This window comes from Callospermophilus lateralis, chromosome 2, assembly GCF_048772815.1.
Source record: "Callospermophilus lateralis isolate mCalLat2 chromosome 2, mCalLat2.hap1, whole genome shotgun sequence".
In the NCBI taxonomy this organism is placed as follows: Eukaryota; Metazoa; Chordata; class Mammalia; order Rodentia; family Sciuridae; genus Callospermophilus; species Callospermophilus lateralis.
In genome coordinates, this window is record NC_135306.1 from 97,599,304 (window position 1) to 97,613,656 (window position 14,353).

The 14,353-nt window shown below is 38.0% G+C and overlaps 1 pseudogene; it reads right to left on the reverse strand.

The window, feature by feature from the left end:
• Positions 1-13,762: 13,762 nt before the first annotated feature.
• On the reverse strand, positions 13,763-13,880 carry LOC143393276 (small nucleolar RNA SNORA51; annotated as a pseudogene).
• Positions 13,881-14,353: the final 473 nt, after the last annotated feature.

The following is a 14,353-nucleotide window of genomic DNA, read 5'->3' on the forward strand; positions in this document are numbered from 1 at the left end:
CTATTAACTTATATTTAATTATTCTGTGTCTGGTCAACAGTCAAACCCACTTCCCCACCCTATATTGGGTATTGAACTCAGAGCCCAGTGTTCACAATCTTATAGACTCAGCTGTACCAACACGTCTTTGGATTTCTGCATATATTGATGCTTATTTTCTCTTTTCCAATAATTATCTCATTTTTGTTTTATATTTTATTGCATTGGTTTGAACTTCCAGGGAAGTGTTAAGTAATTGCAATAAATATGGCATATTTTTGCCTCCCCCCATGCTAGGGATTGAACCTAGGCCTTGCACATGAACTATCCCATTATCTCCATCTAAAAGGAATGTTTAAGTTAATGATCCCAGGTAAAATATTATAGTGGATTTGACCATATTCCCCCGCAAAAGATGTTTTCAGGTTCTAACTCCATTCTTCACCTGGGAATGTGGCTTTTTTTGGGGGAAAAGGGTCCTTTAAGATGCATTTAAATTCAGAAGAGACTTTAAATCCAAGGGTGGTTGTCCTTGTGAGGAGAGGGTATTTGGAGACACACAGGTAGGGAGGAGAGCCATGTGAAGACAGAGGCAGAAATTGGAGTGATGAAGTGACAAGCCAAGGAATGCCACACAGTGCTGGCAGCCTTAGAAGTTAGGAAAAGGGAAGAAGGATTTTTCCCAGAGTCTTCAGAAGGACTTCAGCTTGTCAATAAATTGATTTGACATTTAGATTCCAGACCTCTGAGAAACAAATGTCTGTTGTTTCAAGTCTTCTAGTTTATGGTAATCTGTTTCTAGGAGATTAGTATAGATATAGATACTATTGTGTTTTTTGTTATTATTTATTTTTTAGTTGTAGTTGGACACAATACATTTATTTTATTTTATGTGGTGCTAAGGATCGAACCCCGGGCCTCGCATGTGCTAGGTGAGCACTGTACTGCCAAGACACAGACCCCTCACCCCCAATACTGTTGTGTTTTAAAATAGGTATTTAGCTGGGCATGGTGGTCTACGCCTGTAATCCCAGTGGCTTGAAGCTGAGGCAGGAGTGTCACAGGAGTTTACTTGACGCTTTGACTATATCCCTTGTGGCTTTGAAACTTATATCTTTTTTTTTTCTTTTTTCCCAATCTTCTTTTCCCTAAACTTCTCCCTGATCTTCTTTTCCCTAACATCCTTCCTGATCTTCCTCCCTAATTTCATTTTTTCTGAATCACCTCTAAAAGCCCCCTGTTCCTGAGGATAGGCAGAATCACAGCCTTTGGGACAGGAGTCCCCTGTGTTTCTCCTTTGCTAGCGAAGCAATAAACCTTCTTTTTCCTTTTTCTCAATACCTTGTCTTCGTTATTGAATTGACCTCAAGGACAAGGACCAAGCTTTTGGTTATAGGAGGATCATGAGTTCAAAGCCTGCCTCAGCAAAAGCAAGGTGCTTAGCAACTCAGTAAGACCCTGTCTCCAAATAAAATTCAAAATAAGGGTTGGGATGCGCCTCAGTGGTCGAGTGCCCCTGAGTTCAAACCCTGGTAAGTCCTTTCCCCTCTCCCAAAATAGGTATTTAAGCAATCCCTATTGGTATCCTCTTGCCTCTGAAGTAGTTCTGGTTCTATTTTTCACACTTGAATAAATCCTACTCCTTTCATTCATTTTTTTTTTTTTTAAGTCGTAGATGGACACATACCTTTACTTTATAATTCATTTTTTATGTGGTGCTAAGGATGGAACCCAGTGCCTCACATGTGCTAGGCAAGGGCTCCACCACTGAGCTACAACCCCAGCCCTACTCTTTTTATTCTTAAAAATTAAATTAAATTAAAATTAAAATAAGTATTTAATAAAAACACTTTCACTTCTCTTTGATGTAGCTCAATAGTAGAGCACAACTGAGTTCCATCCCTAGAACTATGAAAAAGCAAAAATAAAATAAAAGTTAAAAAGAAAATAAAAATTAATAAGAAAGATTACTTTAAAAAAATGTTTAGATGTTGGTGGACCTTTATTTTATTCATTTATTTATATCCACTGCTGAGAATCGAATCCAGTGCCTCACACAGGCTAGGCAAGTGCTCTACCACTGAGCCATAACCCCAGCCCCAAGCAATGAATATTTTTTAACCAAAGATTTTTTATAATTTATTGAATACTTGCTCAAGTGTATGTACATAATTTTTTTCAGGGCTGGGGATGTGGCTCAAGCGGTGGCGCGCTTGCCTGGCATGCATGCAGCCCGGGTTCGATCCTCAGCACCACATACAAAGATGTTGTGTCCACCGAAAACTAAAAAATATTAAAATTCTCTCTCTTTAAAAAAAAATTTTTTTTTGCAGAGGCTGGGGTTGTGGCTTGGTGGTAGAGCACTTGCCTAGCATGTGTGAAGCACAGGGTTTGATTCTCAGCATCACATAAATAAACAAATAAAAAGATTTTTTTTTAACTAAGGTATTGTGTCCATCTACAAGTAAAAATATTTAAAAAAAATTTTTTTTTTTTGTAGTTGTAGATGGACAGCGTGTCTTTATTTGCTTATTTTTTGTATGTGATGCTGAGGATCAAACCAAGTGCCTCATGTGTGCTAGGCAAGTGCTTTGCCATTGAGCCACAATCCCAGCCCCTATTTTTTATATGTACATAGATTATTTTACATAAATTCATAAATGTGATCATATTATATATCTGTATTTTATGTTTTACATATTGCAGACTTTTTTTTCTTCTCTTCCTTTTTTTTTTTTTTAAACTTGGTTCTCCTAATCCTCTGCCTATCTGCCTATATCACTCTAACCCACATACCTTGGTAACTGTACAATATTTTTTTCTTCAAGCTCAACCATATGTACAATATATATGTAACATATATATATATATATATATATTTACAAATATTCAGATATTTGAATATATATATATACACATACACATACATAAGTATATAGTCATCCCCCCTTATCTATATGCTCTAAGATATTCCAAATGCATATCTGGAACCGTAGATAGTCTGGAATCATATATGTGTGTGTATATATATATAGTGTGTGTGTGAGTATCATGTTTTTTTTCCTATACATACATAACATCCTATGTAAAGTTTAATTTGCAAATGGGTAGTAAGGGATTAGCAATAATAAAATGGAACAATTATAACAATATTCTGTAAATAAAAGTTATATGAATATGACTGCTCTGTCTCTCAAAATACTACCTTAGTTGTCAGATCAACTTTGGGGGGAATTGAAATGATTGTATTCAACTAAACTTTATTTTATCCAGTAATGGCCCAAAAGCACAATAATAGTGATTCTGACCATTTGAATATGCCTTAAACTGCTTTCTTTAAGTGAAAAGGTGAAAATTCTTAAGTTGTTAAGGAAAGAATTTAATAGATGTTGCTAAGATCTACAGCAAACAAATCTGTCAAACTGAAGAAAGAAGAAGAAATTCATGCTAGTTTTGCTGTCCAGTTGATTACAGTTATTAAAACTGTGGAAAATGAAACTATGAATAAAGGGAAAGTACCATGCAGGTTTTTCTCATTTTTTTACAAGAATTAAACATCTCATGGATTCTTGGCCTTTTGGCTAAGATCAAATGTAGAAATAAAATGAAATATTACACCTGAGATGGTCAGTTTTATGTGTTGATTTGCTTGTTCCAACAATTACTAATCTAAGTGTTGCTGTTTAGGTATTTTTTTATTGATTAAAGTCCATAATCAATTGACTTTAATGAAAGAAGATTATCCTAGATGATCTGAGGGGGCCTCATTCAGTCATTTGAAAGGCCTTCACATGGAATGGGAGTGTAGCTCAGTGGTGGAGAGCTTGCCCAGCATGCACAAGGCCCTGGGTTCTATTCCTAGTCACTAAACAGAGAGAAAAAAGAAAAGAAAGAGGACTGGGGTTGTGGGTCAGTGGTAGAGTGTATGCCTAGCACGTGTGAAGCCCTGGTTCGATCCTCAGCACCACATAAAAATAAAATAAAGATTAAAAAAGAAAGAAAGAAAGAAAGAAATATGCCTTAGGAACGTGACTGAGCCTTCTAGGAAGAAGACATTCCAGCTGATTCATCTGTGCAGAGTGCCTGCTGCCTGCCTGACTGCCCAGCCTACAGATCTCAGATTTGCCTAGCCAGCCCTACAATCCTGTAAACTAACTTCCTGTAATAAATTCCTACTAGTTCTGCTTTTCTATTTGAGCCCTGACTGATACCGTATGCTTTTTTTTTTCACTTTGCCTTTTTTATTTATCAGTATTTCTCAGAAATTACTCCAAGTCCACTGATAAAGCTCTAGTTCATTATCTTTCACTACTACATACTATTTTATGTCATAATATACCATTATTATTTGACTATTTCCAATTTCTTTCTATTATGAAGAATGCTGCATCAAACGCCTTATATTGGTGCTTTTCTTTCTTCCAGATAGAATCTCAGAATGGGGACTGCTGAGTTAAAGCATCTTATAAATATAGAAGCAGAAGGAAAGCTTCTCCTACCTCCTCTGAACATTTTCTGGGATAAACCAAAAAATGGACAGATAAATAAAGAAAAAAAAATATGCACAATTATTAATGTGCTTAGGGAACAATCATAGGACTGTTGTTACCCAATAATCCAGTGGGGTCCAGATGCTTATATACTGTTTTTCACAGAAGAAGGTAGGAAGGTGACCATTTTGAGGAGCAGTGAATTATTTCAGGTGAATGAGGGGACTCAATGATTAGATAATAGTAAATGATTTTCTTTGGGAATTTAATGGGTCCAGGAGATGGCCAATATCTTGTGACAAAATCTGTTAAGTATGATTACATTCTTTAATCTCCCTCCTTAAAGATAAGAGTTTGGTTAATAAATACTTAGGGAGGGACCAAAGGTACTTGTCTTATTCTTCAGAGGATCTGTCTGGTCTTTAAACAGATAAAGAAATGTCAGAATAAAGCCTCTTTCAGTAACTGCTGTTCTTCAAGTGCTTATAATTTAAAACAATCAAGCCAGGTGGCACATGCCTGTAATACTAGTAACTCTGGAGTCTGAAACAGGAAGATTGCAAATTTGAAGCCAGTCTCAGCAATTTAGTGAAAACTTCAGCAACTCAGCAAGACCCTATCTCAAAAAATAAAAATGACTGGGGATATAGCTCTAGAGGTAAAGTACCCCTGAGTTCAATTCCCAGTACTAAAAATAAATAAAATAATTGACACACTAGACAGTCATATTTTGGGAAGTTCACTTGTTGAACCTCATCATAGATATAATCTGCAATATCTAAATACCTATAAACGTATTTAATTTTAATTGATATTATGACCTTGCATCCCAAGTAGACTGGAACAAGTCATACTGCCACCAATATTATATGCAAGTACTCTAAAAATAGATGCTATTGCTTTTTAAAAGTTTTTTCTCTCTGAAGAATATGAGTGATATCTAATAATTAATTTTCACGATACCTTAAGTTTTAGCTCCCCACCACACTACTTGGAATTGAACCAACGCTTTAATTTTCATTTTGAGACATGGTCTTGTTAAGTTGTTCAGGATGGCCTTGAACTTAAGATCCTTCTGCTTCAGCCTCCTGAGTTACTGGGATTACAAACCTGAGCCACCAAGCCTGGCTTGAGCATCTCTAAATATGATTTTGGGCATTTGGATTCATCTGTTACTGAAATTTGCTCTCTACCCTTTTTCTTTTTGAGATGCTAGAGATCAAACCCTCGCAAGTGCTTTACCACTGGGTCATATTCCTAGCCCTCCTTCTCCCTGAAATTTTAATTCTCTTTGTTTATTTTACCATTGGGTTGTTTTGCCTCTTCCTTTTTTTTTTTTTTTTTCTTCAGTACAAGGATTGAACTCATGGTAGAAAAGCGCTCTACCACTGAGCTCCATTCCCTAAACTGTTTGGTCTTGAATCTGTGATCCTCTTGCCTCAGCCTCCAAAATACCTGGGATTGCAGGTATGCACCACCCCTCTTATAAAATTTTAAGAAATTACTGAGACTTTGGATATAGCTCCATTGTTAAAGCATCTACTTAGAATGTGCAAGGCCCTGGGTTCAAACACTGTCACCACAAAAACAGACAAAAGAAATAGAATGGCTCTTTGTTCTCTGTATAGCAAAAAATTTCATTTGTTGTTTATTGAAATCGTTTATGAGATATATTGCCAAAATGTTTATTTACAGCTAATTAAAATATGCCTATTGTCTCCTTTGTAGCTTTAAATTTTTTTTAACCTTTTACATTATAACTCCTTGGTTTCAAATTTTGGTGAAAAAAGTCATTGTTGTCTGTAGAAGAGATAGCACATCCTATATTGTCTTGTAGAATTTTTGCTATTTTGTTGTTATAGTTAAGTCTTTAATTTAGTCTTTTTGTTGATATGTTTGTAAATATATAAAGAGATTGCACTGCTTGCTCTCTCTAGGACCATGCAGATTAGCAGTAGGGCAATAGCATCCCTCACTTACTACTAACATTCAAATAGAATGCTTTTAAAACTTGGCATCAAGGTCTGCTATGATAGCATTCTAGACCCAATTTCCATTATCTGACGAAACTTTTCCTTATTAAAAATTTCTGGTATCTTGTACAATTAAGTTGCTGCTTAAGGTTTCTCCTACTGCTATAATGAATTATGTGATGTGCTATAAACTATGAATTCCGATGAAACTTTTTCATAAGCTTCTAAGAGTATGAATTCACTGGTTTCTAATGTGGCATGACTTCTGTTTGAGAGTTATTCCATGTCTACTATAATAGTCCCTCCCCCCCACCCCCCGACGTTAGGATCAGTGCTCACAAGTAGAGCATTAGCTAAAAATGGAGGGAAGACTTTATCGAACATCTTACATTCTATATGGCCTGTGTGTCAGTGAGCTTTTTGTCATGGAGACAAAATATCTATGAAAATCAACTTTAAAGAATTGTAATGCATTCCCGCTGTCATTTATTTAAAAAAAATCAATTCAAAAAAAGAAAAAAAAAAGAGTAGAGAGAGCAGACATCCTTAAAAAAAAAGAAAAGAAAAGAAAAGAAAGAAAGAAAATCAACTTTGAGGAGAGAAGATGTATTTTGATACATGGATTTAGAGGTTTCAGTCTGTGGCCAGTTGGCTCCATTGTTTCTAGGCCTTTGGTGACACAGTAACATCATAGAGGAAGGGAATGATAGAGCAAAGTTATTTGTCTCATGGTGTCTGAGAAGCAGGGAAAGAGAGGAAGGGGCCTGGGGCAAGATATAGTCCCCCAAAGCATGTTCCAAAGGATCTATTCCCTTCAACTAGGTCCCACCCCTAATAGTTTCTACCACTTCTTGAAAGTCCATTCAGCTATGACTCTATCCATGGACTAATCCACTGATGAGATTACTCCCCCAAAGCCCCACTTCTGAACACTGCTGCATTAGGAACCAAGTTTTCATCCCAGGAGCCTTTGGGGGACATTCCAGATCTACACTGCAACCACCTGTATGGGTTCTCACATGAACAATAAGCAATGTGATTGGAAAGACATCCTTTTCCAACATTCAGGGGTCTCTCTCCTGGAAGAATATTATAATATTTAGTGAGGTACAGCTTCTGCATGAAGATTGTGGCACATTCATTGTCTTTATAGGGTATCCCTCAAATATGAATTTTTTTCATACCCAGTAAAATTTGATTTACCACTGATTGCTTTCTCGCCTTTCTTACATGTGTAGTAGAGTTTATTGCCAGTATAAATTCTGTTTTCCTTTTGAGGCCTGGATTCTTTCTAAAAGCTTTCTCATGTTACTGTATTCGAACAATTTCTACTTTGTATGGATTATCTGATGAATAATGAAATTTTCTTCTGACTGAAGATTTCCCACATTCATTACATTCATAGTGTTTCTTTACAGTGTGAACATTCAGATCAGGTGTTTCAAGCTAAAGTCACTTCTACACTGACACAATTAGCGATTTCTTTCCTATGTGCATTTTCTCATGTTCTGTGAGATTTGATGTGCTACAGAGGGCTTTCCCACTTTTTTTTACATGCACAGGGGTTTTCCCCAGACACCAAGGGGTGTCTAACGAGGCTTGACATTTTACTAGAAGCTTTCCCATTTTCATAAGGCTTGTTCCTAGAATCATGAATGTGAAGTTTTCAATTATAGCTGAAGGCCTTTCCACATTCATCACTTATATATAGCTTCTTAAATGTAAAACAAGGGACGGGGCTAGGCATGGTGGCACATGCTTATAATCCCAGCGGCTCACAAGGCTGAGGCAGGAGGATCACAGGTTTGAAGCCAGCCTCAAGAGAACATTTATGGGGATGGGGATGGAGCTCAGTGATAGAACATTTGCCTAGCATGCCAGAGGCCCTAGGTTCAGTCTCAGCACCACAAGAAAGGTGGGGGTGGATATCATTTGGGGGAAGAGGAAAATTCTTGACTACATTGGGCATATGCATATTATTCCTCTCCAATATGCATTTGCTCAATATCTATGAAATATTGCTTCAGGCTAAAGGTTTGTCTATATTTATTACATTCTTTTTGTTGTTTTTTTTTTGAATGCTGAACATTTTATTTTGGCTGGATGCTTTCCAACATTTCTTAAATGCTATGGTTTGTCTTTTGTACCAGTTCTCAGGTGCCTATTAACTTGATTCTGGGAAAAGACTCCTCAAAATGATTGCCCATAAAGAAAACTACTCAAATAGGATGAACATAGCTCTGAGGATACATTGAGGGAAAATAACAAACTTGGTTTCTCCTATTATACTTCCACACGACAATTAATACAGAAGACTTCTCTGACAGAAGATATGAGAGTCCCCTCTCCCTACATCAAGAAAGGAATCAGCTTTACAGCACTAGACTCCAGCTGGGTATCCTCTTATCCAATTCAGTTGTGAAGCAGTCTACCTGGAAAGTGTCAGATTCGACAGATTGAGTGCTCAGTCCCCTAGACTGTCCCCCACTTTAGATGCCAACTCCAAATCCCAGGTTCTTCTCACAACACCCTCCTTTGGTTCCATTAATCTGCTAGAGCAGGTCACAGAATTCAGGGAAACGTTTAATGTTTAAAGTTTTTTATAAAGGATATTGATAAACACTGGATGAAGAGATGCATAGGGCAAGGTATGAGAGAAGGGATACAAAGCATCTGTTTTAGTCAGTTTTGAATCACTGTGACCAATACACCTGACAAAAACAACTTAGAGAAGGAAAATATGATTTTGGCTCACTGTTTCAGAGGTTCAATCCGTGGGTGGTCAGCTTCATGGTTTGGTCCCAGATGAGGCAAGAATATCATGGTGGAGAAGGAAACTTCTCAGTTAATGACAGCCTGGAAGCAGTGTGAGCTCAGCTTGCCAGGAACAAAATATAAACACCAAAGGCACACACCCACTGACTTATTTCCTCTAACCACACCTGACTTCAGTTACCACCCAGTTAATCTATTCAAGGGGATTAATCCTCAGATTAGGATACAGCTCTCATAATCTAATCATTTCACTTCCCAGCATTCTTGGATTGTCTTACATATCAGTTTTGGGAGGACACCTCATATCTAAACCATAATAGAATCCATGCCCTCTCTGAGTGTGCCACTCTCCAGGAACTCCCACATGCTCAGCTAACCTGTATTCTCCAAACCCCGTCCTTTTGAGTTTTTATGAAAATCACATTACATATGCATGTTTGATTAAATCCTTAGCCATTGGTGATCAACCTAACCTTTGGGGTAGTGGGGCTAGAAGTCCTAACCCTCTAATCTAGCCTTGGCTGCCATCCTGAAGCTACCTAGGAGCTTCCAGCTCCTGGGCAACTAATTAGCATACATAGGAACAGCTTCCTTCATTTCAAAATCTAAATTAAGGTCCAAATCTTTCATATTAAATCACCTCCAAGCTGAGCATTTTGGCCCATTTCTATAATCCCAGCTACTTGAGAGTTGAGAAAGAGGATTTCAAGTTTGAGATCAGTCTGAGATACTTAGCAAGATTCTGTATCAAAATTTTTAAAAGGGGGTGATGGTGCTGGAGATATGGTTTTGGGGTGAGTTCAATCCCCAGTAACACACACACACACACACAAAAGAAAAGAAAAGAAAAGGGTTAGGGATGATGTAGCTCAATGGTAAAGCATTTGCCTAGCATGTACCAGATGTATCAGACTCTGGGGTCAATCCCCAGCACTGCAAAAAATCCCCCAAACAAAAAAAAGAACAATATGATCATAATCAACAACAACAAAAATGAATAAATATATAAAGAGCTGTTGTGCTGAGCATGGTGGCACATGCCTGTAATCCTTGTAATCTCACCAAAAAAGGGCTGGGGATGTAGCTCACTGACAAAGTGCCCCTGGGTTCAATCCCCAGTACAAATAGAAACAAACATACATTGTTGATGGCTCAAAATCCCAGCTGTTTACATTCAGATAATTTCTTTCTCCTCCCCACCTGCAGTCTTGTACCACATAGTTTTATTCCCTTTATAATATCGGATTAGTTTTCTATGACTGTCATTAACAAGTACAATAGATTGGGTGGCTTAAAACAACAGAAAGATATTCTTTCTCAGTTCTAGAAGTTAGATGTCCAAAATCCAAGTTGTGGGCAGGCCTCGTTCCCTTTCCCTTTCCTTCCTCCTTGAGTTGGCTGTTGCTGGGCTTTTGGCATAAATTTTGAATTCTCAGTTACATTCGTGGTCACCCATACCTACATCTCTTTGGACTCTTTTACCCATTTTTTAAAAAAGTTTTTGGTGGTGCTAGGTATTGAACCCAGGGCCTTGTGCCTGAGAGGCATGCATTCTACCAACTAAGCTGTGTCTTCAGCCCCTCTTTTACTTTTGAATCTTTTTATCCTAAATTTGAAGCTCTGAACAATGCTGCTTGGGACACAAATTCCTTGGTTCTTTCTCTGCAGCCCACCAGGTTGCCACATCAGTTGTTTACTGCTGTCATTGCCTGACCTCACCATGCAGGCCTGTAACCAGATGATTGGCATTTTTTGTTCCTTTGTTTTGTGGGACTGGGGATTTAATCCAGGGTATTGTGCATGCCAAGCAGGCACTCTATCGCTAAACCACATCCCCAGCTTTTTACATTTTTTAAAATTTCAAGATAGGTTCTCACTAAGTTGTCCAGGCTGGCCTCAAACTGCCATTTTGCCCCACTTGTTTTTTTCTTTTTTATAGTATCTTGTTTTATTTCAAACTTACAGAAAAGTTGTAAAAACAATACAAGAATTTTCATATTTTGCTAGGTATAGTTCAGTGGTAGTGTGTGCAAGGCCATGGGTTCAATCTCTATCTCACGCCTACCCAGAAAAGAAATCCCATATGCATGATTTTTCATTCTCACTCTCTACATATAAATGTATGTATTTTTTCTTTTCTGAATTGAGTATAAGTGATTCAAGGTATATTTCCTAAAAGGAAGGATACAGTTTTTTATATATCTACAATGGTCAAATCAGAAAATTATCATTCATATGGGATTATTGTCTAATATATAGATCTTACTTCCATGTACAATGCTGTTCTAAGTTGTACGAATTGTCCCACTAACATCGCTCATAAATTTATTTTTAAAAAATGTGTTTCCCAGGTTCTGTGTTCAAGCCTGTAATTCCAGCGATTTGAGAGGCTGGGGCAGGAGGATCACAAGTTCCAAGCTATCCTCAGCAATTTAGTGAGGCCCTAAGCAGCTCAGCAAGACCTTGTCTCAAAAATAAAACAACAAATAAATAAAAAGGGCTGGAGAATGTAGCTCAGTTATTGAGCACCTCTGGATTCAATCCCTAATACCAAACAAAAACAAAACAAATAAACAAACTCAGTTTCGCCCCTCCCCCAGGTCTGATCTAATCAGGGCATGCATTTACTCAATACTTTTTAGTCTCCTTTAGTCTGCAACAGTTTTTTGGGCTTTGTTTGTGTTTCATAATATTAATTATTTGTTACTTTTTTTCACATCAGATGTGCCCACATCATAGCAAGTCTTGTGGGAGGCACATTTCACGGGACATTAAAACTCAATCATCACTGAGTGTGATGTTGCACACCTGTAGTTCCAGTTACTGGGGAGGCTGAGGCAGTGAGTATACCAAGCTGTGAGTATATTAGTTTTGACCAACAGGCTAAGATAATTATCTGCAGACTTTTCCACTGTGAGGTTATTGCTTTTCTCTTTGTAATTAATAAGTATCTTTGTGGGGCTGCTGGGGTTGTAGATGGGAGGTCAAGTGCTTGCCTAGGCTATAAATTCTAAACTTAGCACCGTGTGGTGGGGGTTCTTTCTGGGGAATTTTTTTGGGGGGGTACTGGAGGTTGAACCCAGGGGAGCTTTCCCATTCATACCCAGCCCCCTTTATGAGACAAGTGCTTACTAAATTGCTAAGGGTCTCTGAGATGCTGAAGCTGGCCTTGAACTTCTTATCCTCCTGCCTCCACCTCCCCAGTCACAGGGATTATGTGCACCATGCTTGGCTGTTTGGGGGAGATATTTTGAGAACATATTGATATTGAAATTCACCAATTATATTTAGTATCCATGAATAATTCTTGCTTGAAAATATTTAATAATGATATGGTTGCTGTCATATGATTTTTTTCTCCAGCATTCCTTTTGGTTTTCTCTGTAATGATGAGGTTTTTTTTTTTTTTTCTTCCCCAATAACTTTGGTGCTTTTTGTTTGTTTTCTTTTGTTTTGTTGCCAAGGCTGGCCTCCAACTACTGCCCAAGTGATCCTCCTGCCTCTGACTCCCAAATCTCAAGCAGCTGGGACTACCTGCATATACCACCAGGCCTGGTTCTGTTCAGCTTTTGATGGCTATCCTCCTGTCACTTATCTCTAAAATTCAGCAGCTCCAAAGAACTTAGTTAGTCCTAGAACTCTTGTCTTTTCTATATATATTCTCTTTCTCTCTCTTTTTTTCAGTATTGGGGATTGTTTTTAGCCAGATTTTTTGTTGCTGTGGCCAAAAAGACCTGAGAAGAACAATTAAAAGAGGAAAATATTATTTGGGGGCTCACAGTTTCAGAGGTCTTAGTCAAAAGGCTGGCCCTATTCCTTGGGGCTGGAGATGAGACAGAACATCATAGGGAAGAGTGTGGTGGAAGAAAGCAGCTTAGGACATAGCACCAAGAAGCTGAGAAAAAGAGAACAAGGACAAAATATAAACCCCAAAGGCACACAATTAGAGACCCACCTCCTCTAGCCACACCCTACTTGCCTGTCAGAGGATTAATGTACTGATTAGGTAAAACCTTTCATAATCCAATCATTTCATCTTTAAACTTTTTTTTGCATTGTCTCACACATGAGCTTTTGGGGGACACCTAATATCCAAACCATAACAGGGATAGAACCCAGGACACACGCCAGGCAAGTACTCTACCACTGAGTTACATCCCCCGCCATTATTTTATTTTATGTTATTTTATTTGACAGAGTTTGGCTAGATTGCCCAAGGCTGGCCTTGAGCTTGAAATCCTCCAAGGTAGCTAGATTTATAGTCATGTCAGGCTTCTGTTTCTTCTCTAATCGTCATTAGATGGCTGCAACTAATTAGACCTCAGCTTATATGTATTTGGGCAATGATCCAACTCTGAACTACATCCCTGCTCTAAGTCTATGTAGCTAAATAAAGCTTAAATTTGGTGATTTCAAAATTTTATTTCCAGCCCCTATCCCTCCCTTGAAAGCCAGCTGTCTTTATAGTGTGTCTTTTTGGATTTCTGAAAAAAATCTTTCTTTTTCTTTCCCCTCCTTCCTTCCCTCCCTCCCTTTCTTTCTCCTCTGTGTCTCCCCATTCACAATACAGACCAGGCACAGGGCTTGGGTGTACAATTGGCATACTGTCATCTTTCTATATAGTTAGTATAAGAACATAGCCTGTGGTAAGTATTAGGAGGTCCCAAAAGATACTTCAAACTTAATATGACTACTTACAATTATCTAACCATATTTCTCCCATTCTTTCTAGTCTCAGTTACGATACCAGCATTTACTTGGTCAAGTCTCAATTTTTTTTTTTTTTTTTTTTTTTTGGTGGGGGGAGTACCAGGCATTGAACTCAGTGGCACTCAACCATTGAGCCACATCCCCAACCCTATTTTGTATTTTATTTAGAGACAGGGTCTCACTGAGTTGCTTAGCACCTCACCATTGCTGAAGCTGACTTTGAATTCATGATTCTCCTGTCTCAGCTTCCCCAGCTGCTGGGATTGTAGGTGTGTGCCACCATGCCGGGCTCAAGTCTCAATTTTGTAAGTAATTTTTGATCATTCTCTTGTCATTATCAGCAAACATCATTCTGTCCCATATCTTATCCATTTGCAAGTTCTCTGGTTTCATCTCCAAAATATATCTGTGCTTACACATGTCCCC